The sequence below is a fragment of the Castor canadensis genome, chromosome 10 (genome assembly GCF_047511655.1).
Source record: "Castor canadensis chromosome 10, mCasCan1.hap1v2, whole genome shotgun sequence".
NCBI classification, from domain to species: Eukaryota; Metazoa; Chordata; class Mammalia; order Rodentia; family Castoridae; genus Castor; species Castor canadensis.
The window spans coordinates 79,501,486-79,528,478 of NC_133395.1; the positions used below are offsets into that span (position 1 = coordinate 79,501,486).

The 26,993-nt window shown below is 40.2% G+C and overlaps 1 long non-coding RNA gene across 1 annotated transcript; it reads right to left on the reverse strand.

The window, feature by feature from the left end:
* Positions 1-863: 863 nt before the first annotated feature.
* On the reverse strand, positions 864-20,684 carry LOC141411492 (uncharacterized). Its single transcript, XR_012436282.1, has 4 exons — positions 20,279-20,684; positions 7,422-7,532; positions 5,792-6,069; positions 864-3,307 (listed from the first exon to the last, which is right to left on the reverse strand). It is a non-coding gene; the product is annotated as an uncharacterized lncRNA (long non-coding RNA).
* Between the last annotated feature and the right edge of the window lie 6,309 nt (positions 20,685-26,993).

A 26,993-nucleotide genomic window follows, 5' to 3' on the forward strand; every position in this document is an offset into this window, starting at 1 on the left:
ATACAACAGCACACTGTTCACTCAGATATCATGACACAAAGGAATATTTGGGAGAACTATTTTCCCTTAAAGTTCAATAATTAGTATATAAAACCTATCTTTTAGTGAAAGAGTCTCATGAGATTAGTTTGATGTGAAATCTAAGTAAATATTGTAACTTTGGAAAATAATGTTAGCAAAGGAACTTCTAAAATGTTAGTGCAACATGGTTTATTTTACATCCCCTTTTTTGGTTTTATATAACGTTCTCCCACTTAAAATTTTCATATAATTAGCCTGCTCTCTCAGATTTTCTGCCAAGTTATTTTGAATCATTCTATTTAAGACAGTCATGTTGTTATAAAATTGCTCATTAGCATTCCCATAAATAGAAATATTACAGTATAACTATGCATGGAGGATTATGTGCTCACCCAAAGGGGTCAAGTACTATTAATCCTAGTCCCTGGACAGTATGGCATTGGCAAATTTCCTTGACTATCATCTTTGAGGTGATCATGAGAGGGTTCCAGGAGACAAACTCTCAGCATTTCTCTACTCGACATGAAGTCATCTTGAAGACAGAAAGATTAAAAAGAGGACAAAGTGAAGATTAATTCACATAATGGTTAAAAATATTTCCATGGTCAGTGTGAAGCGGTGTGTAGAAAACAGAAAGGGAAGGTCCCACCTCAGATGCCTTGGTGAGAATGGAAGGAGATAATTGCCTCAAGATCTAGCTAGTTATTTCCCATCACCAACTCAGTTGTCTCATTCTGCCCAGAGGCCCTTGACTTGATTATTCCTCAATTCCAAAGGTGTCATTTCACCCACAGAATGTAAAGATGGTGAAAGCAAAATCTTGCAAATGTATTTGAGGGATTATTTTTTTTTAATTCTTAAACTGGTTTACGGAACACAAGTATTCCCAGGTTTTCTCCAGTTTTATTTTGTAAGTTATATTTATTTACATAGTACAACATGACATTTTACTAAATACATACATATTCAAATGGCTGCCATTTCTCTATCCTTTGAATTACTTCTCAGTTAGTAAACCCCTTAGAAACCTATGAACTTCCTTAAAACAAATTTAAACCTAAAATTGTATAAAGCTGCTATGTTGTGACATGTTTTCCATGTTTATATTCTGTTTAATGGGAAATTTTAATTACTCTTATCACATTTTTTTTAGGAAAGGCACGTCACTTAGGAGCCCTTCAGGAAAAAAGGAAATGTCCATTATTTTCATTTTGTAACCTTCATGGATCTCATGAGATGCCAAAGGAGGCCATCCTGAAATTTCTAGTGATTTCAGCTAGACAGAACTATACTAAACACTTATTCCAAGGCCTGTCTCCAAGTGGCCTCCTCTTAAAAATCTTCATAATACTTAAGGATTCCACAGAATTTTCATTCTAAGAAGAAACTTGGTGACTCCTTCCTCAACCCATCAGTTGGGAGCCTAGAGTACTACCTGAGCAGAGTTAGTATTTTCTTTTTTCTATTGGGTTTAAGATTTCTGCCATAATGTCACTGAAATACAAAATTAAAAATGATTCAGGCAAACAGAAAACAGACAGAAAAGATTCAGATGACTACAAGGTTTTTGAAACAGTGTTGACTCTGTAGCCCAGGCTAGCCTGAACTCCCCATCTTCCTTCTTAGCTTCCCCAGTGCTGGGATTAAAGTCATTCAACAGCATGCCCAGATAGATGGTGAATTTTGTTACTATATTTTATCACAATTCTTAAAAAAGAGATCAGGATTCAAGGAGGTACTTGTAATCATGTCACAGTACTATTATCATTTCATTAAAATCCAGAAGTTCAGGCTAGATGTGGCTCAGCGGTAGAGCACTTTCCTAGCACTTGCAAGGTTCAGAGCTCCATTCCAGCACTGCCAAAAGCAAAACACATCCAAAAGTTGACTTAGGTCTTCCCTATTGAAAAAAAACAAACTGTTGTTTTCAAAGACAGCAAATTAAGCAATTAACCCAGTGGTTGCCTTCCTAAAAATGTATATTAAAGGGGTGCCAGGCACATTATGACATGTGTTCATAATAATCCAGACTCCCAGGGCAATATGCAGAATGCTCACTGTGGTCACCTTCTCTCCATGGGCACTCCTGTCCTTAGGTTCTTACAAGTGACTGGTGGAGAACTGGACAATCCAGGTGCTGTGTATGCCCTGCACTGCCTCCACAGGGTCAGGGCTGGGTTCTGACAAGTGTCACATATTCCTGAGGTGGGAACTTCTGCTGGGGGTGGGGGTGAAGTAAGGAATTGGGAAGTACTGGATGAGGTCCCCCTCACTCACTTAATAAGCTTTGGTCCCTGCAGTGGGTGGGAGGGCTTTTCCCAGTACAGGTGATGTCCTTACAGCTCAGAGACCTGGTGCCTTATCTGGAAGCCTTGTCACTCTTCCCTGGTCCTGTGTTTTGTACCAAGACTGTGTTCCATATCAACATAGGCCACTCCAGCTGCCTGGCCCAGTCTCCTGTGTGGGCCATGGGTTTGGGGCATGGTGGTCTGGCTCCCTGGGTGGGGTAAGGAGTTTCTGCCCTGGAATAAGCTGTTTCAGCATGGTCCTGAATGGCAGGCACACTGTCAGGTTCATGGCTTAGTCACCAGCCCTCTGTATTGACATTTGCTGCTGTAACATTAGGTAAGGTGATGGCCTGGAGGAAGGAAGACTCTGATATGCTGTCAGGAGGTCTGCCTTTTGTGGAGGGCACAGGACCTTCCCACCCCTCCAGGTGGCAACCATATTCCTGGTGCTTTGAAAAGCCTCCACTGGGGTGGGATTTAGATGTTCTTAGGGCAGCTATCAGGTCTCCTCGCCTGTAGCTAATGAATTATGGCTATTGCCCCTAAAATTAGGCACAGGAGCCAGAGCAGTGACTGTAACCAAAGCCACTGTGAGGCTGGAGAAAGGAGGCCTTTGGCAGGGACTGTTCTCTGTCCCCATAGCAGCCTTGGCCCCAGGCCTAGGTGAAGCTGCCTCCAGAGGGCGTCATGCTGGGGTATGGCATTGTTTGCTTGAAGTCTTGTATTTTGTCTGATGGTTTGGATAGCTTCTCTCCCAGTTGTGCACAGGCTGTCGGTGCTGCCACTTCATCCCAAAGTCAGAGTGAAGAGCTGCTGTGTGGCCTTCTTGCAATTCACAGCCAGCAGCAAGCTGGACACATGGAGTCCAGGCCCATGTCTGTGTCAAGGGCTAAACAGGGCTCTTTTTCATGTGTTCAGAGAAGATAACATTATGTTCAGGTGAGGCTTGGCCCTTAACCAGAAGGGAACCACCTACTTCACTTTGCCCAAGACTGACTCTGAAATGAGGATTTAGTCATAATTAGATAAAGAAGTGATTTCAAGTTTTAAATTATTTGTGACTGATAAGTTTATTTCCACCCTTGATTTGAACTCTTGGTGGTAGAAGGCACAACACATTGAAAGTGCTGACTTTCTTGCTTCCATCATAAGACTTACAGCTCATGCAGGGGGGGTGAGGTTTGCCTGAGGTACAAAGGGGACCCAGCACCTCTGTGGAAAAGGTATCAGCCACATCATCAAGGACCCAAATAGTATCCTTCATGTGTACAGGGCTGCGCCAGTTGGGGAGAAAGTCATAGGACCATGGGTGCTGAGTGTGGTGTGGGGTCATGGGTGGTGGTTGATTTGATCTTTAGGTGCACTGAAGAAAACCCCAGACACTTAACCTTGGCTGAGAAAGGCAAGTGTGTGCATGTGTCCTCTCTGCCCATGTGGAGTTCCAAATTGATGGCCCCTTATAAGCCTAGGTCAGAAGACAGTCCCACTCCATTCCTCTTTGTGTGTTTGAGTGTGTGTGCAAGACTGAGAGGGGGAAGACTGGGCTTACTGTGATGGCAGAAGCTGTCAGCTGGTCTACCACTCTCTGACTGTGCTTTGGGTTTGTTCACTGTCAGTGCTGCGTGAGAGGGTCTTGTAAACCACCAAGTAAAGACTGCAAACCAAGGCTCCCGGGAGAGGTGGCTTTAGACAAGGAAGCAGATTTAACACAGTAGCCAGATTACTGTGATGGGATCACCATTGAGCTCTGCAGTAGCATGGGCTTAGGGAGGTCACCCACAACTTCCAGGTAGATTTCCAGTGGAAGTTGACCTTGTTCAACAAGTACATCTGCTCTCATTACTCAGGCACTCCTGCCCTCTAATTTGCAGTCACTTGCTGTAGTCAGGGCCAATGACTTCTGTGCCCAAGATGTATGATCACTGCCTTGCCATGGTAATCAGTGATACACCTCATAGCAGTGCATGTTACCAACCCAGCACTTTCCTCATAGGATGCAGTGTGTTGAAATGTGCACAAGTCTTTTGTTTTGGGCTGTGATATATTCAGCCATGAGTTGGAGGACATGATAATCAAGATCTGTGACAGGAGCAAGGACTCCCCATCCTCAACCACTCTCATGTTCACAACAGGGCCTCCCCATGTGGCCTTGCAGGTGTATGTACATCGTGAAGACTGTGATGCAGATGCAGAGACCATGATGCCTAATCCAAGCCCACCAGGCACTGGCAAGATGAGGACATCAGCCACCATCATCTACCAGCTGGCTCAGCAGGGCAATGGGTAGGATGTGCATCCCTGTGGGTGAGACACAGTGTCAGAGTGATGAGACAGTGAGGGTGTCCCGCAGGCCTGACACTCTGCATTTTCCATTACTGATATTAGATCCCACCTTTGTGAGCCTGCTTAAGTCATAATTCAATAATGGTCAGTGTGTCATGAGTGCCATTGTGCTTGTGCCTCTCAGAAGCCTGAAGGTCCTGCATAGTGTGGATAGACAGGAGCAGACATGGAATGTAGCTGCTAGCAGCTCTTCTCATGACTCAGAACTGTTAGGGCTGGGGAGCAAGACAGGAAGCTCAGACATCCGTCAGAGCTTCTGCTCCTTGGACAGCACGATGCTCTCACCTGTGGTCACTATCCCTAGGTGGCTCCGCTGCCTGTGAGAGAAAAGTGGCAGTCTTGGGTCATTAGCATTAATGGAATTTTCTCTGGGGAAGTGCTGAGATGTTTGTATCTCATACTAGACCTGTGTTGATATGTACTTTAAATAATGAAGCCGTGGATCAACTGACAGAGATCCACCAGATGAGACTGAAAGGCTTCAACCTGTGTGCCAAGAGCCATGAGGCCATCAGCTCCATAGTGTTCTTCCTGGCCCTGCACAACCAGATCAGGAATATGGGTAGGTGAGTGAGCCTGGGGCTCAGGCACAGCCTGGTGCATGCTGAACGCTACCTGCCAACCCACCATTTCTTGCAGCATGCCAGAAGAGCAGCTTCTGCAGCAGCTAAGGAGGTGTTGGTGGAGCTGTCATCTGTGCATAAGAAGTGGTACCACATCCTCTAGCACCCAGCTGAGAGAGAGTTGCTGAAGGTGAGCTAGCACCTGGACCTGTTCCTCTAGTCCAAGCAGGTGCAGGTCCACCTCTGCTGCAGACTTACCAAGGAGCCAACATGAATGGTCCTGCACTTTCCTGCTATGTGGGGTGATGCCCACAGGCAGGCAAGAATGACTGGGGCCCTGGGAGGGGCTCCTTGAAGGGAACTCATGGGCCCACTTGCCTGTGCTGCACACTCAATGCCTGGCCCTGCTGGGTCCTGATTGCAGATGCAGTTTTGTGGCCTGGTGCTACTCATGTCACGGTATGTGTGGATCAGGTTTCTTGTCCATGTTTTACCGCTTGCAATTGAATGCCTTGGTGGTGGGATATAGGTCCAGGGCCCCTCATCCCTGCTAGGGCCATTTAGGCTACTTCATACCTGACAGTTTCTATTTGTGTGGACCTCTCTCACCACAGCTTATCCTCATGGTGACCACTGCCAGCTGGGCCCAGTGATGATGGGCAAGAAGGCAGCCAATGTTGGGCCATCACAGCCACAGTCACTCTGAATACCCAGAGGTGCTTGGCATTGGGCCCAACTGCCTGCAGGTCCAGTATGGGATGCACTCCAACCTCAGTGCTTCCCATCCAATATCTTCTATGAGAGCTGCAGAATGGTGTCATTGCAGGTAACAGGCTGGGCACAGGCAGGGGTGCCTAGAGAAAAGGGGTACAAAGGATACATAGTTAGCAGAAGTAAGCTGCCAAGACATTGCTCCCTAATAACTTTTTATGGTGACAACTGTGGGGAGAAGTATTGGGTGTGAGGTCTCAGCAGGATACATGTGGAGAACCCTCATATGTGGCTGTGGGATTCCAATGTCCTCCATGAAATTCAGTCACTACCTGCGAATTCCAATCAGTGCTCATATGACTTAGGCACAGCAGCAAAGTGACTGCACTTTGAACCTTCAATGTGTCAAGACGGAAGTACTTGTCTTGAGACACCTGGGGTGTGCAAGATCCTTGAAGGAGGGACCCTCAGATGCGCTGCTTATTCATATTATAGCAGACATCTTCCAGAAAATGATTAAAAAACACTGATCACTTCAAGGATGGCAGCTAGCAGTGCTTGTCACCAACAATAAAATCTAAGGTCTCTCCTGAAAGAGAAAAGTATCTTTTTAGTGCCTATTGACTCCTGGTGGTAGCACATGGAAGGTGTTTACCATCATCTGTGAGATGTGTCTACTTTTGAGGATCCACTTAAATAGCCAACACAGAGTGTTACAAAGCCACATGGGACCCAAAGACCTACCCACTATGTGGGTGTGAGTAAGAAAGGTAGACTCAGCCTGTAGGAACAGCCTCTTTGAGCCATGTTGTGCCATTGGGAAGAGACATGGTCACCCAGTAAGTTTTGAAACCACTTGCTCTCTTCCAACCTCATGTGTCCATCTCGGGGGCCCAGTTTGCCTGCAGTGCTTGAATGCATCACAGGATGCCACACAGAAGCCCATCCTGGCCCAACTACTTTTCATTCAGCCAAACAGTAAAGCAACTTGTAAAGATGGAGAACAAGGCCACTCACTGAAGTCAGTTTTTGAAACATTAGTTATTTTTTATAATGAAAAATTTTATTCCACATGTATAGGTTTATCTTATAATGAGTATGTGTTTTAAACATAAGTTTTAAAGTGTCATCATTTGTACAAATAGAAGCTCCTCAGAGCATCAAGAAGTCCTGCTGAGGCCAGCCTTTGAGAGCATCTTGCAGCCTGTGATGTGAAAGTGCTGAGTCCCACTTCCAGAAGAGGAAACAGAATCTCAGAACTTATACCATCCAGGGCTATGATGCTGCCTCATGATGTGTGTCCTGGAAGTTGCTGCCCCTGTTACCACCAGGGTGACACCTAGTACAGTGCTGTCTTTGTGGCATGGCCAAGGTGGGCGACATGGCAGCACAACTGTCTGTGGCTTCCCCATGACCCAAGTGCTTACTCTGTATGAAGTGTAATCACAACCACACCAATGGCCCTACTAGATTAGGCCTCACCATGTCTACATACCTATTTAACCAGCACCCAAACCATGAGACAAGCTCTGACTAGCTCCCAGGAGGATCCTTAATTCTTCTTGTCACCACTCTCCAGGGCCACACTGGACCCAGTGACCACCATCTAGAAACAAAATGGAGTCAGTGACCACCATCTGGGGCCAGAGGGGGACCAGTGAATACCATCCAGAAATATGCTGATGCCAGTGACCACAATCTAGGAACATGCTAGAGCCAGTGACTGCCATCCAAGGTCAGGCTGGTACCAGTGACCACCATTTAGGAACACAAGAAAACCACTGACCACCATCTAGGAATACACCAGAGCCAGTGACCACCATCCCTGAACATGATGGAACAAGTGAACTCAATCAAGAGTCAGGCTGAATCCCATGACCACCATCCAGAAATATGCTGGAGCCAATGACCACTGTCTAGGATAGTGATGGAACTAGTGACCAACATCTAAGGCCATGCTGAAGCCAGTAAACATTATCCAGGAGTGTGTGGGAGTCAGGGACCTCTGTCTAGGGCAGGCTAGAGCCTATAACCACCATCCAGAACTACAATTAAGGTAGTGACAAATAACCAGGGCCATGTTGGGGCCAGTGATCATCATCTATGAACATGCTTGAGCCAGTGACCCCTATCCAGGGACATGCTGGAGCATGTCCCACCCAGGCTGCCTGGAGCCCAAGGTCTATGTGTGAGACTCAGAGCAGATGTTGGAGCCGAGATACCAGTACAACCTCTGGGACACAGCTGGACCTCACTCAGCTTGCTCCACTTGCTTCCAACAGGATGTCCTGGCATGTCCATCTTCCTGTGTCAACATTAGGCCACTTCCGCCCATGGGTTGAAAATTCCAGTGATGCAGGTGGATGCTTATGAATTGACTAGGTCATGCTAAAAATGTGAAGGCACACACATGGCCAGGTATGGCCACATCAATTGGAAGGCCCTGAGGACAGTGGTGGCTCATTCATGCCATGTCACAGCACAGCAGCTAGAGGAGCCAGCATGGTGGAGCCCAGAGCCCAAGACAGAGTGTGGAGATGGGAATGTCTGTCTGTGAGGCTCAGTAGAACTGCAAAAGTCAGTCATAAGATTGTATAGTTCCTCTAAGCTGTGACAGTCAAGTTTCTGGAAGGAAACAGAATATCCTGTGCTTCTCCCCCTCCAGGTGGAAATGAACCCAGATGCAGAGCCTGATGGGTATTGTGAATTCCTGCTAGTCTAGTTTATCTGTGATGATATGTGTGTACTTTTACCATTGAACAATAAGAAGACAGGCTGAGACGTGGCACTGTGGCAGAGAGTGTGCACCAGGCATTGGGTTCAAACCCAAGCACCACAAAAAAGCAAGACAGGAAAGGAAAGGTACCTATCTTAAATGAACCTGAAGAAAATGCTAACAACTCAGCCAGTACCAGCTCAGCTCTGTATAGCTTTGTTCAGTCCTGGTCATCTTGGTCCAGATACTGGTCTAGGGCTCAGTCAATGTTGCTGTGACTAAAATTATGTCTCTGATATGATATGCTGTCTCTCCCTCTCTCTCCTGCTGGCAGTGGACCATGTGAAGAAAGGGTGTGACTTCGAGTGTCCCCAGCCTGATAAGCCCATGTTCTTCTATGTGACCCAGGGCCAGAAGGACATGGCCAGCTTAGCAGATTGTACCTGAACAGGTGAGCAGTAAACACTGCCAGCATCTGCAGGCTTTGGGGGGCTACCTGTGATAGGCACTGAAACTGTTTCAGATGCTTAAATCACAGTACCTTGTTCCTGTGTGTATCCAGTGTATTTATTTTTCCTTGGTCCCTTTCCAAACCCCAGCTGAGTCTTTTCCACTTCCCCTGACCATCCTGATAAAGGATGAGGAAGTCCAACCATAGGCAACAGGGTTTAGAGTGGCAATTCCACTGGGACCTTTATGGTGCCACTATGCCTCCCTTGGTCCCCAGGGTAGCCATTGGAAAATGTCAGGCTGGATGTAGAGCACCCTTATCCCACAAATTCTCTACTAGGACAGAGGAGCCCTTCTCTGAAAACTGGGTGTCATCTGGACAGAAGCTGCCAACGTGGAAGAATCACCAGGAATCTGCTGAAAGCGTGTGCCATACCCAACAAGACTGGCATCCTCATGCCCTCTGAGGGCCAGTGCTCTTCCCTGGTATAGTACATGTAGTTCAGTGACTCTCTGCCCACCAAGATCTACTGGGCACATCCACTACAAGTAGCCTGCCACCGATGCCTGTGTACTGCATACTCACTGGATCACATAATAGACATTGACCTTGAAGTTGGCCTACATGAGGAGTGCCCATACTGGCTCAGCTCAGAAAATGGGCAGAATCATGAGTCAGCCAGCAGCTTGGGAGACCACATGATAGCACATTACCAGTGTCCCTGCTAGAGCCTTACACAGTCAGGCATGAAGAAATTGTTCTAAGTGTCAGAACCATGGGCCAAAATGTATGTTTGTGAAATTCCAAAGTGTTATTCTTCGGCACTTTTTGGAGCAAACATAGTAACCATTTCAAGGTTAGACAGGAAGGGGCCAGGTGGAGCTGGCCACAGAGAACACAACATTTGTACCTTCATGAACACCCCACAGGATGCCCTCAAGTGTGGTGAAAGTATAGAGGGCTAACTCCTCCTGCAGATGGAAATGAACCCAGATGCAGAGCCTGAGGGGCATTGTGATTGCCTGCTATTCTACATTGTCTGTGATTATATACTTTTACCATTGAACAATAAGAAATCAGGCTGAGGTGTGGTGCTGTGGCAGAGAACTTGCCTAGTATGTGCCAGGTACTGGGTTTAAACCCAAACAATGCAAAAAACAAAAAAAAAAGCAAGAAAGGAAAGGAAAGGAAATGAAGAGAGTACAGAGAGGATAGCCAATAGTTCCAGATTTCTTGCAGGCACAAGGTGGGAGGCTCCCTCTTGCTAGTGACACTCCATGGCATGTCTCACTTCCTCTATGTGTCTTGGGTCCTCAGAGTGAGGGGAGCACCTGCCTGCCTTCCACTAGGAGTAGCCTGCTATCTGAAAGGGTCTCTGCTGTCCCATTTAAGATTTGATGATCACCAGCATGGATGCCTTCCAGTGGTGCAAGAAGGACTTTATTATGCTCTTCTGCATGTGGACAAATGAGCACCAAGTATTTGGGTTCTCAAATGACCCCAGAATTCACCCTGACAAGAGCATGGCACACTCACTGCCTGCTGCCCTTGTCCTCTTCCTCACCCCCCTGCCCAGTGCCAGAGGCCCCAAGGCTCTGTGCCCACTTGAGACTCATCTTTGTCTCCTGTTTTGGCAGGTGTCTGTGTTCAGGTGCCTCAGTCCAGTTGGAAGTAACTCATCTATGCTGAGTGTCAAACCCAGGGACTCAGGGTGTGTTTGTGAGAGTCTCTACTGGACCTTTCATTCCAAGAGTCTGACATTTTGGACCTGCCCAGTTGATTTTGGGTTCCAAAATATAACTTCAGCATAATAGTGAAGGAGACAACAAGGAGGCCAGGATGTCTTTCCCCACAGGACACCAACTGTCCACTCACCAGCTGGAAATCTGGGTGCTAATCCTGTGCAGACAGGAGTGAGCTGGTTACACTTCTGGCTCACTTTCTCACTTAGGTCACAGCTAGTTTTAGTTTCTCACCCCTCTTTCTCAGGTGCCACCTTGCTTGAAATTGTTCAGGTTGTTAGTATTTAACAGCTCTGTGAAATTCAGATTCTTTGGTTTTTGATAGCCATATTTCAATACTGAAAGCTTATAAAACATTTTTTCTATATGTGGTTCATTTACCTTCTCACTTCAGTGAATCAAAAAATTTAAGATGTGTGAACTAGAGGAACAAAGAAAAATACTTATACCATTAGCCCACATGTATATTGAGAAAAAGGCACGGTTTCATGAACTGCCCTTCTACAAGTGTATATTCAAGCTGATTTGTATATAGAACCATTAGCTGTTTCTTAAAGATAGCTAATTCTCAATAAGCCTCTTGCTTGAGGATCAACAAGAGATACAAAAATATCTAGAAACTGATGAGAACTGAAAAGGCCTGGCTTTCCCTATAACTTTGCAATTTATTGTTCTACTCTTTTTTGTTTTCCACTTGAACTGAAAATTATTTATTTAATGCTCTGTCCCTTTTGCTCCTGGAGTGAACAATCTTTTAAATCATCTTATGTAAGCAGTCTTCATTTTACTGCATAACTCATTATGTTTCTGATATGTGTTGCCACTCAGATTTTAGGCTGTAAACAAATGGTGTCAGAGTGACTTTTCTCTTTCCCATGCCTGACCCAACACTGAAAGTGTGAGGTTAGGCAAATGAAGGCAGGAATGTGTGACAGCTTAGAAGGCAGTAGTAAAAGAGGAAGAGAAGTGTTACATGGTGTGTTTTTGTAAAAGTACATTCGTTGGTGAGGAGGGCCTCACCAGCACTTTCATAGTGCCAGAGAAAAGGGCAGACAGAGGAAAGCACTGAAGATGGACAGTTGGAAGGATTCAGATTATAAAATGTTATGTGCATCAGTAAGATGCACTAATGTTTTAAACAGTAACTCACATTCATAATGCATTCACTCCACATGTGGTGGAAACAGAGCAAAATAAAAACTCTATAAGCCTGAGCTGAATGTTCCAAGAAATATGATCAGATGAAGTGATCAGTGCCTAGCAGAGAGTGAATTTGTATTAAATGAACAAATGAACAAAACTGGACTCCTGCAGAATAGATTAAGGCTATCAGTGACAAACAGTGTCAAATGAGGGGGTGGGAGGAACTGCACAAACTGTTTTGAGGCTTGCGTTTATTTGTAGATTTTGTTTCACATCCTCCATATTAAGGAACCTCATTTAGATGTTTTATAAATGCTCTGCTCTAAATGCTCATGAGGAAATAAGAGCAGGGTTACAGATGTGATTTTCATGTAGGAAATCTTGGGTGTGAAACTAGCATGAAGAGAGAAAGAGAAAAAAGAATGAAAAACAAAAGATACGAAGGGAGTGAGGGAAGAGAGGAAGGAAGCAGGAAAGAAGAAGGAAGAAAAGAGGGGAGGAAGGAAAGGAAGGAAAAGGAGGTAAGAGGAGAGGGAGAAAATGAAAGAAGGGAGGAAAGGGAAAAAAAGAGGAGTACTGAATATGAAAAGAGAACAGCAAATAAGATAGTTGTATGGGCGGGTACCCTCTGATTTACAGCTTAAATGTAACCATCTGGTTACAGATCACATACAACACCACTCAGTTATTTGGGTACATTGAGTAGAACACCCTTTTGATGCAGTTAATAGATACATTGAATGACCCAGTACAATTAATTGATTAGGCAGTACTGAGATTTGAACTCAGGGCCTTGTTCTTTTATAGATAAGCACTCCACCACTTTACTGTCTCCTCCAGTGCTTTTTTCTCTAAGTGATTGTTAAATTATAGTCTTGTGCTTTTTCCCCAGGCTGGCTTTGGACCATGATTCTGCTACCTATGCCTCCCACATAGCTGGCAATATAGGCATGCCCCACCAAGTCTAGTTTATTTGTTTCAGTTGATGTCTCGCTAACTTTTTGCCTAGAATGGTCTCAAACCATGATCCTCCTTACCTTCACCTCCTAAATAGCTGGAGTCACAGGCATGAGCCACTGTACCCAGCACTAAATTTTTTGAGACATAAACTTTGTTTTGTGTCCAGTCTAGCCCTGAACTTGTAGTGACAAGGAACTTCATGCCTCTGTACCAAGTAGCTGGGACTGTAGGTGTATGTCAAGGCACCTGCTCTCCAATAAGCATTTTTAAACCTTGACAGTATCTCACAAGTCTCATAATTATCCTGCTTCAATCCTTAATGTGTGTAGGAGATTACATATTGAGGAAATCAATGTACAGAAACATGAAAGTAGAAATATCTATGTTGAACCTTACATTTTGAAAATACTTTTCTTTTAGTTGCACATTTTTTTGAACCACAGATGACAAAATCAACATTGGGATTATTTATGTCAAGTCATACTGTCAGCTTTGGGAAAAAAAATAAAGAATAGTAGAGACTGTGGAAATTTCAAATATTTAGATATACTTCTCAGAGAAATTTTTATTGCAAAATTTACCTGATTTGAATAGTCGGGCTTCTGTCATTTCTACTGTTCTTTTCATAACATAATCTTTATTGTCAGCATAGTCTGGCTGGGTTTTGACATAAATTATTTAATAAATTCTGTATAATTCACACAATACATACTTAAAAATTCGAGAAATATTACAAAGGTTATTACCTTCAAATGAGGCATTCCTCAGTCCATATTAAAAATCAAAGAGAATACAGTCATATGTAAATGTGAACATGCCAGTCATACATTCAGTACAACTTAGGATAAATGTGAATTATCATGTTTTGCTTTCAAAACCATTACTTTAGGTTTGGGGCTTGGGTTTTTACTTGTTTAGGAAGGCAACATGACAGAAATATGCTAAAGAAAAAAGTAAGAAAATGAATTTAATAAACCATGCAGTTGAGAATTCAAAAGTGAGATGAAGATCATAATTAGTGTGAATAAAGTAGAAAGTGCTAATATATGAGAGTAAACTATTAAGTGATGGAGACAAAAGTGATTTACAAGCAGAGGAGCAAGTCATGACCCTAGGAGAAAAATGTCAAAGGTGACAATAGAAAGAAGCAGCAAAATCTCTAGTGTGATACATCAGAATCCACCATAAAATCATAAGAATTTGTCATTTTCTTCATTTCATCTGGTGATTTAGGCAGCACAGAATGTCATACCTGCAGAAGGGATATGTAATTATTTCTCATCAAAGAAAGGCTTCTGAACTGATCGGCTTGAGTATACACTTTCAGAATAATAGTTCATAAAGGATTCCTTTTCCCATAGATATTGGGGCTTTTGATTTGCTCACATTTTTATATCAGCATTCCTCTTTTAAACAAACATTCTGTTAAATGGCTTGTTAAAAACTTTAGTGATTGCCTCCCCATTTACCTTATGTTGTCCTTATTCATCTGAAGCTGTGGGTTTTTGAAAAACATACTTTGTAGATGACTCTGGGATTCTCTGTTAAAATTAATATCAATAAGGAACTGCATAAAGTTCTCAAGCGATTTAGAAGAATATATTTCAATTTTCTATTTGTAAAGCGATCTGACTTGTAAATGAGAATGTTAAATTGGAACAGTTCAACACAGACCCTCATACATAGACTACAAATGAAGGCTATCTTTCAAATTCACATGGCTACTTATTCTCAAAACCAATGATGGAACTCGACAGGATGCATAATCCAGAACAAAATACTTATGTGCCCATTTCAAATAAGAAACTAACTTCATACTTACTCTTGTTTCCTGCATCAACAGTAAGATGATACATAGCTAAACAATTTCTTTAAAGTACATTTGCTATAATAAGCATTAGACATCTAACATACTTCCAATGATAGAAAATGTTGCAGTTTCAAAATAAGATATTTCACTTGAGAAGATAATTGATAATGTCACATTGAGATTAAACATTACAAATTAAAATCTACTTGACTTTGGAAAACAAGAACTTAGAAAAAACTTATTTTGTGTAAAAAATTATCCACAGGAAGAAATGTTTAAAAAATAGCAAAAAGTAAGGAAAACTTTTCTTCTGGTTATATTTAAATAGGGCTTCAAAATCCTAGATATGGTGGACAAGAACTTCCCTGTTAGGAGAGGCCTACATAAAGTTACAGCAGACAAAAAATAAAAGGATAAACATAAGAACATTTATTTATCAAGTATGAGAAATGTACCAGGCATTTCATTTGCCCATTTTTGTCTTTACATTATAAGAAAGGGGGTCAGGAAGTAAAATTGTTATCATGCTTCCTGAACCACATTAAGAGTAAAATAATGAGCAAATGTGATCCACTCTTCTCTCTCTTCAGAGGGTGCTCCTCCTACACATGCACGTGGCTCACACATCCTCATCCATTTGTTGAAAGTGTAACTGTCACACTCAGAACAATGTTCTCTGACCAGAATTCCATTCTTGCTTGCATTCTCATCTTAATTACAAAGTCCTTCAATGTTCTCTAACTTATCTTCCTCTGTTTTATTTACATGAAGAACCTTCAGTGAGTTGTTATTGCTTTGTGTTCATTAGTTTTTCTTTTGTAAGACTATAACATAATTTCTCATCTGGTATACTCAGGATCTAAATGACGAGAACAAATGGTTCCACAATAATAGAAATTTATTCCATGTCAAATCATTTAAAATCTCATCAGCAAGACTTCAAGCACCAGGGAACAATATTTATCGAGGATACTTCAAAATAACAGTTTCCTGAAACTTGCCACACTCCAAATCAGAAATCTGTTTGTCCCTTCTAACTTTTCCATTGTTTTTGGCACTGCTGCCATTTCAGTATCCTCAGATACAACAAAATGTCCTCTGAATACCTCTGGGATAATTTTTTCTTATACAGTACACATATTTTATATTACACAAATGGTTTGATTTTTTCAGCTCATTTCTTTATTATGCATAACTAAGAGGTAGAAATTGTACCACTGAAGATGCAATAGCTATCATAATAGTCAAACCAGTTAAATAATTTTTCCACATTCCCATAGGCACTAAGTGAATGAACCAAGATTCTAACAGATCTTTTACCTTCAACTAAAGTGCTGGTACCACTGTGCAATAGCCCTGTATGCCTACGAGATGCAGCCATTCCAATCTCTTTCCAGATCCATCACTTTTAAGTAGGTCATCATTTTACTAATGTTAACATAAATGTATCATCCAGAGGTACTCAAATTATGTAATTTTTGAAATGATTCCTGCTCATTAAAATTCCACAACATCGAGCTGTTATTATAGTCACACATACTTGCAGTTCCTCATGCTTTTCCTGTTCTAGGCAATTCTTAGAGATCTATACTTGAGAACACAAGTTTAGAAGATTAAAATTCTTGAAGAACCACAGATATCCAATTCTAAATTTGTTTTTTCTGTAAAATTGAGATCTGTGAGTAATTCAGATGTAGATTCATTTACCCATCCTTCCATGTACTAACTTCTATCATCTGATGAGGTGAAGATTATTAGGATTGATAGAGTTGTCCACGTAATGTTGTTCTCATACTTCAAGTGATTGTTATACAAATGCTACACTATCTACTAGATGACAACCTAGACCAAAGATTTACCCCCATAGTTTTAATTTAAGAAGGTTAAGTTACTTGTTATGTTTGGAACATGTGCATGATTGATATTTGCACAGATTACATATTGAGGTGAATAATGCAAATCTACTTTATATTAGCATCTCATTTATATGGGTTGGAATTATAAGCTGTATAAGTAGCTTCAATAGTGTGTGTCAAACAGCTAAGTGCAAACGATTATATAAAGTTAAACAGAATCATGTAACTAAGCTAGCCAACAACTGAGGGAAATGGACTGAAAGGAAAGACACTGAAAATTCTTTTCTCCAGTTCAGTCTATATAGAAATCATTTTGGGAACCTATGAGAGGAAGAAGAAACAAAACCATAAAACAGACAAAAACCACCAAACAGAAAAAAAATTATATATAGAAATTCAAATTCTATTTTACGCTGGTGTCATGGCGCTTCATGAACTATCACTTTTAAGCCCAGTTCTACAATATTCTAGGAATGAAGTCCATGAATATAGTGGATAAAATTTTTGATATTTGCTGGATTCATTCACTGAAATGAAGATATATTAGAAGGTCATTATTTGCACCCTAAATCCCAGGCAGCATTCTAGAGGATATCATTGTCTTAATAGGCACTGTGCTTGATTACATGACCCTATTCTCTCCTTCTATAAAGACTGAAATCAAGACAAGGCCACAAGGAAGAATTAAAACTTTAACCATGGCATTAGTGACTGATAATATGAAATTTTGAGTCAGTAAGAATGATCACATTTTAACATGAATCCAACTCATGAGCCAAAACATTACATAGTCCCTAATTTCAACTGCTGAGACTCAAATTTGACCTTAACTTTTCATCTTGAAACAAGGTTATTCATATGGAAATACAAACAATGATCACACAAGTTTTGCCACAGATCCAAGGAAAAATTTGAGCTACAATTTAGTGTTGATTTAACAGCATTCTGAGCTTTATATAAATAGTTTAAATGACTTAAAATATTAAATTATGGTCTATTATATTGGGTAGTCAGAAAGATAATTTTCTTTGTTAATTGTATGAATGGGTTTCACTGTGCTATTTCTATACATAATGTATTATATTTTCATCAAATGAACATCTCTAGAGGGGTGGAGGATTGTGGGGAATTACGTATATGTATGAAGGGGTGAATATTATCAAACATTATGCCTATATATGAAGGCACAATGAAACCCATTACAAACTGTTAAAACTGTTTAAGAGAGGATCACAGGGAAAGTACAAATGGCTCCTTTAAGTGTTTATCTCCCTTGCTCCTGGAATGGAGGGGACAGTCTTTTAAATCATCTTTGTTAAGAAATTGTATTTTATTGACTAATCCATTGTTTGTTGTATTACTGATTTGTGCTGGTCTGGGATTTATAGTCTGTGAAAGAAAGGTTTCATGGTGACTTTTCTATTTCTAACTCCTGACTCAACATTTAAAAAGTGACATTAAGCTTGTAGAGAGCAGAGAAGGGTGAGAGCATAAAATACTGTACCAAAAGAGGAAGAGAAGTATTAAATGGTGTATTTGTTTTCAAAGATGTAGTGTTGGTGAGGAGAGCATCACCAGCAGACACTTTTCTACTGTGCCAGAGAAAAGTGTAGACAACAAAAAGAACTAAATATGGGTAGTTGGGCATAAGTCAAAATATGACAGCACTATATGTAACTCAATGATGCTTGGACATCAGTGTTTTAAGCAGTGGTTCACATTCATGTTTGTATTGTAGATAGATCACTCTAAGTATGGTGGTGGATGAATGTGAGGGTGTATTCATAAATGGACCATGATGAATTAGTAGAAGGCAGCATTGCAAAATAAAGATGCCGCTGCACTGAACTGAATGTTTTCAGAAGCAGTTAGGACATAGAGTTGTCAATGTCCTATACAGAGTGAACATTTGTTAAATGAAAAATGTACAAAGCTTGGTCCCTGGGAACTAGACTCTGCTTGTTATATAACCTAATGTATTCAATAAAATGTGAAAGGAACTACCAAAACTTTAGTTATTAGTGTTTATTTTTAGATTTTCTGTTTCTTAATTTCAGTGTTGAAGGAAATCATTTAGATATTTGAAATGTTTGTCTATTGTCTCCATTGAAGTCCTTAAGAAATAAGAACAGGGGCCTGGAGAAGTAGATTACTGTTAGTGTTTGTGCTTATTATGAGGGAGAACCTTGATTCAATCAGAGAGAGAGAGAGAGAGAGAGAGGAATAAGAAAGCAAAGAAGAAATAGGATGAAATGAAAGGAGCAAACACGACACTTTTAAGAGTAAGTAACTTTATTTACAGCTTGTGGTCATTATATCACATTCTAAGACTTATTGTTAGCTTTCATATACATGACTGATTAACATCATTGAATTAAGATAGTACATAAAGAAGAACCCACCTTATTTAGATGGACTTAATAAATAGACTGGTTGACCCAGTGGAATAAAAGTACATTATTTTCTATAAAGATATATTCTGCTATGGGCCAAGTCTTGTCCAAAACTAATGGGCTTAAGGAACCTAATTGCCTCAGTTTCCCAAGTGTGTGTCAATGAACCAAGCTCTCCAATAGACATTTTTAAAACATTGGCTAAATCCCATAAGTCTCAGAACTCCCTTCTGTAAATCCCCTAACATGTATAGGGAATTTCAAAGTAAGGAACTGAAGATAGTAAAACATAAGAGCAGAAACTGCTATGGAGAATGTTACATTTAAAAAATCTTGTTCTTGAAGTTCCTTTATAAATATATATGCATACATTCTTAAGTAATACAGAATCATACATAAGAAATTACAACAGGGAGACGGCAACAAGATGGCAGAGAGAATAGACACTTTCTGCATCAGGCTATGTGAATAAGAGTTTGGCAAACAAAGAAGAGACTGCATACAGAAAAGCCAAAGAGAGGAAAGCATGGGAGAAACATAAAAGAGTAACTGGATATCTGAAAAGTACAGCAAATCAAAAAGACAACACAGAAACAGGTTGCAGAATTCCTTGCTGCTCCCCCTGAGGGAAGACAAGCAGAGGCTGAAACAGAATAGCAAAACTAGCTCTGGAACAATATTTATGGTTACTCACAAATCCTAACCCCAATGCAGGGATTTCACAAAACTAATTTCCCCCTATGTGGAAGGCCAGCAGCAAAATAGGTCAATCATGCATTTTTTTAAAGATGTCACAAACTACATTGTAACTTCAATAAGAAAGGAAAATACAGAAAAAGAAAACAATATATTTATATACAATAAATTTGTGTGAGATAAAATATTAAAAATTATCATTGAATTTTAATGAAAATAATGTAAAAAACAATTTGAGACGTGAATGAATCAGATACAATATAAACAAAAAATCACAAATAGAAATAACACTAACTACATAGGCTCTATGTTATCTTTCAAAGAGAAGGAAAAAAACATACCTAGAGTGTAGAATCCACTGAAAATACTAAAGAAATCTAGAAACTGTTATAAAAATATGTGGAAATGATAAAATATTGGAGTGGTTTCAGTTGGCTGCTTAATAAGGCAAAATTATGATGATGACTGTATATGCTAATCAAGACATATAATATTTCATAAGTTACTCCTGAAATATGGAAAATTCTGGAACTATAGTTAATATTGTAAGTGAAAATTATAAATGAAAAATTTAAAAGTACTCACTTATAAGAATACAAGGTGCCATCTTGAGAGTCTGCGGAGTGAGTCTGGCTTCCCAAGACACCTGGTGGTAGAGTCCTTGAACTTGCAACAAGCTAAGCAGTTAGAGTGCTGGGGTAGGGAACTGAAGACCCTACTTAACTGCCTGAGGGAATTCCCCAAAGCAAAACAGCTAGCCAGAGAAAAATAAAAATGGCATAAACCTGAACTGAGAGAATGCTTTCAGAAATATGATCAGATAAAGTGATCAGTGCCCAGTAGAGAATGAATTTGTATTAAATGAACAAAACTGGGCTCCTGCAGAACTACATTTCTGGCCATTGGTGACAAAGGTGTCAAATGAAGACTGGGAGGAACTGCACAAACTGTTTCGAGGCTTGCGTTTATTTGTAGATTTTCTGTTTCACATCCTCCATGTTAAGGAAGCTCATTTAGATGTTTTTTTAAAATGCTCTGCTCTAAATGCTCATGAAGAAATAAATAAGAACAGGGCTGGGGAGTATCTGAAGAGTAGCAGGTATGCTTTGCATATGGGAAACCTTGGGTGAAACTAGCATGAAGAAAGAGAAAATGAGAGCGAGAAAGAATGAAAAATAAAATGAAGGAAGGAAGTGAAACAGGAAGGGATGGAAGGAAGAAAGGGAGGAAAGAAGGAAAATAGTTGGAAGGAAAGGAGGGAAGGAAGGAAGGAAGGAGGGAGGAAGGAAGGAAGAAAAAGAAAAGTAGTGAAAATAAGAGAACAGCAAGCAAGGTAGTTGTATGGACAGGTACCTTCTGCTTTACACCTTAAAGTCATTTATATAATATATTCTGTGATTTCTGGTTACTGATCATTTACATGAATGATAAACATCACTCAATTTTTTTGTCCATTAAGCAGAACACACCTTTGATGCACTTAGAAATACATTGGATTTCCCAGTAGAATTAATTTATTCATTTATGTATGTATCTGGCAGTACTTGTTCTTTTCTAGGTAAGTACTGTACTACTTTAGTCATTCCACTGGCACTGTTTTCTTCTAAGTAATCTTTCTTTCTTTCCATATTATTGTTGTATTGGGATTACATTGTGACATTTACAAAAGTGCTTACAATATATCATAGTTGAATTCACCCCTTCTATCATTCTCCTTTTTCCTCTCCCCATTCCGGGAATAGTTTCAAAATGTCTCATTTTCCATTTTCATACATGAGTACATAGTATTCCAATCATAATCACCCTCCTACACCCTTTCTTTCTATGTTCCCCCCTCCCACTCAGTCCAGTCCTCAGACAGGCCCTGTTTTATCTTCCTGTTCTCAGTTTTTTTGAAAAATAAATCTTTATTTGTTTAAGATAGCTATACAGGAAGTTTTATTGGTACATTTCTGTGTATATATGTATTATAACCCAAATTGGTTCATCTCTATTTTTCTCCTTTCTACTTTAGTCTCCTCTTCTTATGGTGATTTCAACATGTTTAAAAATTTTATATTCATTCTGTATAGAATTTATACTTTTCCCAAGAGTGGCCTTCCATTTATACTTCCCACATACTTGGCACTCCAGGCATGCACCACCAAGCTTGACTTATTTGTTCAAATTGGGATCTCACTAAGTTCTTTGCCCAGGCTGTCCTCAAATTATGATCCTCCATATCTCTAATTCCCAAATAGCTGGGGTTATAGGCATGAGTCCCTGTACAAAGTTCCTCCTCTTCCTGTTTCATGGAAAAGTTTGAGTAGCGTTGCTATTGGCTGTTCTTTGAAGGTCTCTCAGAATTCAGCAGTGAATCCTTCAGGTCCTGGACTTTTCCTTTCAGGGAGGTTCTTTATTGCTGCTTTAATTTCTTTACTTGTTATAGACCTGTTTAGGTGCTTTATACCCTCTTGGTTCATTTTTCGCTAGTCACATGTGTCTAAAAATTTATCCATTTCTAATATTTTTGAATATAGGTTTTTGAAGTATTCTGTAATGATCCTATATAATATCCCCCTTTTGCTTCTGATTTTATTAATTTGGGCCTGTTTTCTACTCATTTTAATCAGGTTTGCTAAGGGTTTATCAATCTTGTTTATCTTTTGAGGAACCAACTTTTTGTTTTGTTGACTGTTTGTATGACCCATATGTTATTATTGCTCTTCTTCTACCCATTTTGGGGTTAGCTCATTCTTATGTTTCTAGGACTTTGAGGTGCAGTATGAGCTGTTTATCTGAGATCACTCTGTGTTTTTAAATATAGGCATTCACAGCTATAACTTTCCCCTTAGCACATTGCCATTGATGTGGGTTTTGTTTCATTTTCATTAGATTCCAGGTTTAGTTATGATATATTGTTTTTAGTTTTTATCATGAAAGATTTTTATTTCTCTTTCAATTATGTATGATAGCTTTGCTGTGTAGAGTTTCTAGGTTGAAAATTATTTGTTTTCAGTAATTGAAATACCTCACTCCTTATCCTTCTTTTAAGGTTTCTGTTGAGAAATCTGTTATTTTGATGGGTTTACCTTTATTTGATTTCTCTCTCTTGCAGTCTTCAATGTTCTTTCTTGGTCTCTGTGCTAGTTCTTTTAATGGTAATATGCTGTGGAGAGGTTCTATTTTGGACATGTCTGCTTGGTGTCATAGAGGCTTCCTATACCTGAATGGATGTCTCTTTTGAGATTTAGGGAGTTTTCTGCTCTCATTTTGTTGAATATGTTTCCTTTGTCTTTGTCTTGCATGTTTTTCCCTTCAGTGCCCATGATTCATAGATTTCATCATTTGTTGGAGTTGCTGATTTCCTGTGTATTTGCTTTGAGTTCATTTACGTGTTTCTGCTGTGTCTCAATTTTTTTTAATCTATATTCTCTTGGAATTCATTGAGCTGTTTTTGTATGTCCTCTTCAATCTCCTTAAACATTCTTTTCATCATTCTTTTGTACTCAGAAACTGAGGTTTTATTCCCTTTACTGTCCACCAAATATTTTGTTGTATGATTTTTGACTTTTGGGGGGAATCATATTCCCTTGCCTTCTTTATTCACATGATTTGATTTTGAGATTTGCTCATATGTTGTCAGGGTTTTTTAACTTAATTTCTGCATTCTGGCTACACTGGTTTTTAGCTAGGTGGTTGCATCATATCTGTTCACTGACAAGGGGGTATAACCTAGTAATAGCAATTTCACGGAATCAATGCTAGACCAGTTATTTACATGATATATGAAAACCTGAGCAGTATTATCTGTAAAACAGAGGGGTGTTGGGGAAATAAGAGTTATTTGCATAGAGAATAAAACCTATGTGTTAAGAATAACATCTAAGGGGAATTAGGAGGGGAGAAGGCATGTAAGGTATGGGGGCTCTAGAGTAATAAGAACCTAATGTATATAAGAATTTAGTTCAGTCATGGTGGAAGAGGGGGCCATTATCAGTGGTTGTACAGGGATGGGCCAGATAGGGGTGATGTGTAAATGTACCAGAAAAGTCATTGAGTGATTTGTGAGTGAGGGTTAGGTTATTTGGTGGGGAAGGATAGAAAGAAAAGGAGAGGGAAAGAAGAAAGAAGAAAAATAGAATAGAGAAAAGAAAATAGAATAAAAGACGTCTAGGCAAATTGAAATTTTAACAAAATGGAGAAAGATAAGTAAAAAGAAAAAAGAAAGTGCAATACCTTCCATGTAGTGGAGAGCAGTGGGTTTCCTCTGTGTTCAATTAGTACACTGGGAACTCCCCCTCTGATTTCTGATTGTCAGGTTTTAGACTGAAGTTCTCCCTCTGGGTGCTATCCTTCTAGACAAAGGCTTTCCCTGGGTTCCTGCCTATCCTTAGGAAGATATGCTGGGTGGCAATTGGTGTTGCCCTGCTCTACTGGGTTTGAGGGTCTCCACTCAATATGTTTGACAACAATCTCCTCTTGGTGTGGCAGTCAGGTTTAGCTTGCTTGGGTAGGGAAGTTTTCTGAGATGGTTCAATGTGGAGGTGATCTGAGAACAGTGGCCAGATCCTACTGCCCACAGGGCAATTTGATCCAAAGCTCTTCCCTGTGACAGCAGTCAGTTTCATCTCACTAATAGCCTTCTCAGACATGGTCAAAAGAGTTGTTGTTTCCCACAGACTGTGGTTAGGCTTGGCTAGCCCACACCTGCTGCCTTTGTTTGTATAAACTGCAGGCTGAGCTGTCCCTCTCCCACCAGGCAGTGTGGGAGATTTCACTCAGTTTGGTCAAAAGCTTTATCCTGGAGGAGTCCAATCAGATGCCCACAAGCTGATCTGTACTATGTGATATCCTCCAGTCCTGAAAACTCCAAGCTCACCTGAATGGATTGTAGGCTTCCAAACTAAACTATTGATTGATGGAGACAAAAGTGATTTCCAATCAGAGAAGCAAATCATGACTCCAAGAGAATAAATGTCAAAGTTGATGGTAGAAGGAAGCAGCAAAATCACTAGAGTCAATCATCAGAGTCAATCACAGCATTATATTCATAGAATTTATCATGCTCTTCATTTTTTTGAGTGATTCAGTCAGTTCAAATGAAATACCAGTAGAATAGATGTCCAATAATTTCTTATCAAAGAAATGTCTCTGAATTGATAAACTTGAGTAAACACTTGTAGAATAATAGTTCATAAAGTACTCCTTTGTCCACAGATAAGTGGGCTACTGATTTGCCCACAATCCTTATAGCAGTGTTCATGTTTTAAACAAAAATTCTGTTAAATGATTTTTAGAAACTTTAGTTATTGTCTCCCAATGGTCTATTTAATATATGTTGTCCTTATTCATCTGAAGCTGCAGGTAATTGGATATCATACTTTGTAGATGACTCTGGGATCCTCTGTTAAAACTAATATAAATAAGGTACTGCATACAATTTTCCTAAATGTTTTTAGAATATATATACATTTTGAATTTGTAAAGCAATCTGACTTATAAATAAGAATGTTTTAAAATCAGAATATTTTAATACAGAACCTTATACAGTGTCTATGAATCAAGGCTACCTTTCACTTCACATAGCTACTCATTCTCCAAACCAACCATGGAAGTTGACAGGAAGCATAATCCAGAACAAAATCCTCCCTAATGTGCAAATTTCAAATGAGAAACTAACTTCATTCTAACTCTTGTATTCCATACCAACACTAGTATAATTTTTAAAAAATACATATCTAAACAAATTATTAAAAACAATTGTTACAGGGTTAAAATAAGTTATTCTACTCTAGAAGAAAACTGACAATACATCATATTCAGATTAAAGGGAACAAATTAAAAGATACTTCATTTAGGTAAACAAGGACATAATTTTTTTTTACAAAAAACCTAATTTTTGTGTAAAGAATTACCCACAGGAAAAAATGTTTGAAAAAATGGCAAAAATAAGAAAAAAATTTCTTCAGATTATGTTTAAATAAGAACTTGAAAATCTTAGAAATGAGTAACTCCTTCCCAACTAGGAGAATAAAATAAAATTACAGCAAACAAACACTAAAGGGTAAACATAAGAATATTTATTTATCAAGTATCAGGAAAGTACCAGGCACTTTGTTTATCTATTTTGTTGTATGTACATTACAAGAAGATAGATAGTTAACAACTAGGATTTGTATCATAATTCTGGCTTCCTGTATACTCCAGGATGTTGATAGTAAAATGATGAAGAGATGTGATCCACTCTTCATTTTTGTTCAATATATTCTTCCCAGACGCTCACATGGCTCACACATTCTCATCCTGTAGTTGAAAGCTTGACTGTCACACTCAGTGAAATGTTTTGAATATAGTGTTATCTGCTGGTTTAAAGCATTGTGGGCTGGTGTCGAGGGTCCTTGCCTTCACAGGCCAGAGAACTGGCTAGTGAGGCAGCTGATTGGTGAGCCAAAGCTGGTATATGAAGTAAGATTTATTAGAAAGAAAGGAAAGGCTACAACTAGAGTAGCACAGCAGAGCCCAGAAACTGGTGGCTCACTGCTCAGGTGAAGGAGGTTTTAATTCTGGATTAGGTGAGCTCTTTTCACTGGCCATGAATTTGTGGGCTTTCTTAGATGAACTGGTTTGTTTGTCCCTTATGGGGGAGGGGAAACATTCTTGAGAGCATTTTGCTCATCAGCCCTGTGGCAGATCTATCAGACCTGGTATCTCTTCTTCAGGATGCAAGAATACAGATTTATAACTCCTCAGGATATAGGAATCATAGTGCTCTCCATGGGGGTATGGGATACTCACATCTGCCTTAGGTTTCCAGACCCAACAAGTCCCCCCTCTGAGACAAGTAGCCAACTGCGGTTGGGGTGAGGTGCGGTGACTCATCTAGCTGCTTTGTGCTGACAGTGGGGCAATGAGGGGATAGGGGTGGTGGTACCTGTCTCAGGGCCCCTGATAGAATGGGATGGAAGGCTCATGCATAGGCAGAGGTGAGTGTTCCTTGACTAGGAGCTGGAACTTGATCTGTTGGACCTGTTGAGATATGAATCTGGAGAAAGCATTTATTATCCAAGGCCCAAACAGGAATATTATTAGGAGCATAAAAGGGGTCTGGCAGGGCTGCATATCTAGGGGGTCCAGATTCTGCAAAATACTATAACTCCCAAGAAAGCTCTAAGCTGCTTTATGGTCTGGGAGAGTGAGAAGTGGAGGATTGGGTTGATTCGCTCATGACTCAGGGAGTGAGTCTGTCATTTAAGATGATGCCTAGGTAAGTGACCTGGGGGAGGCATAATTGAGCCTTTTCCTTGAAGGCTTTGTATCC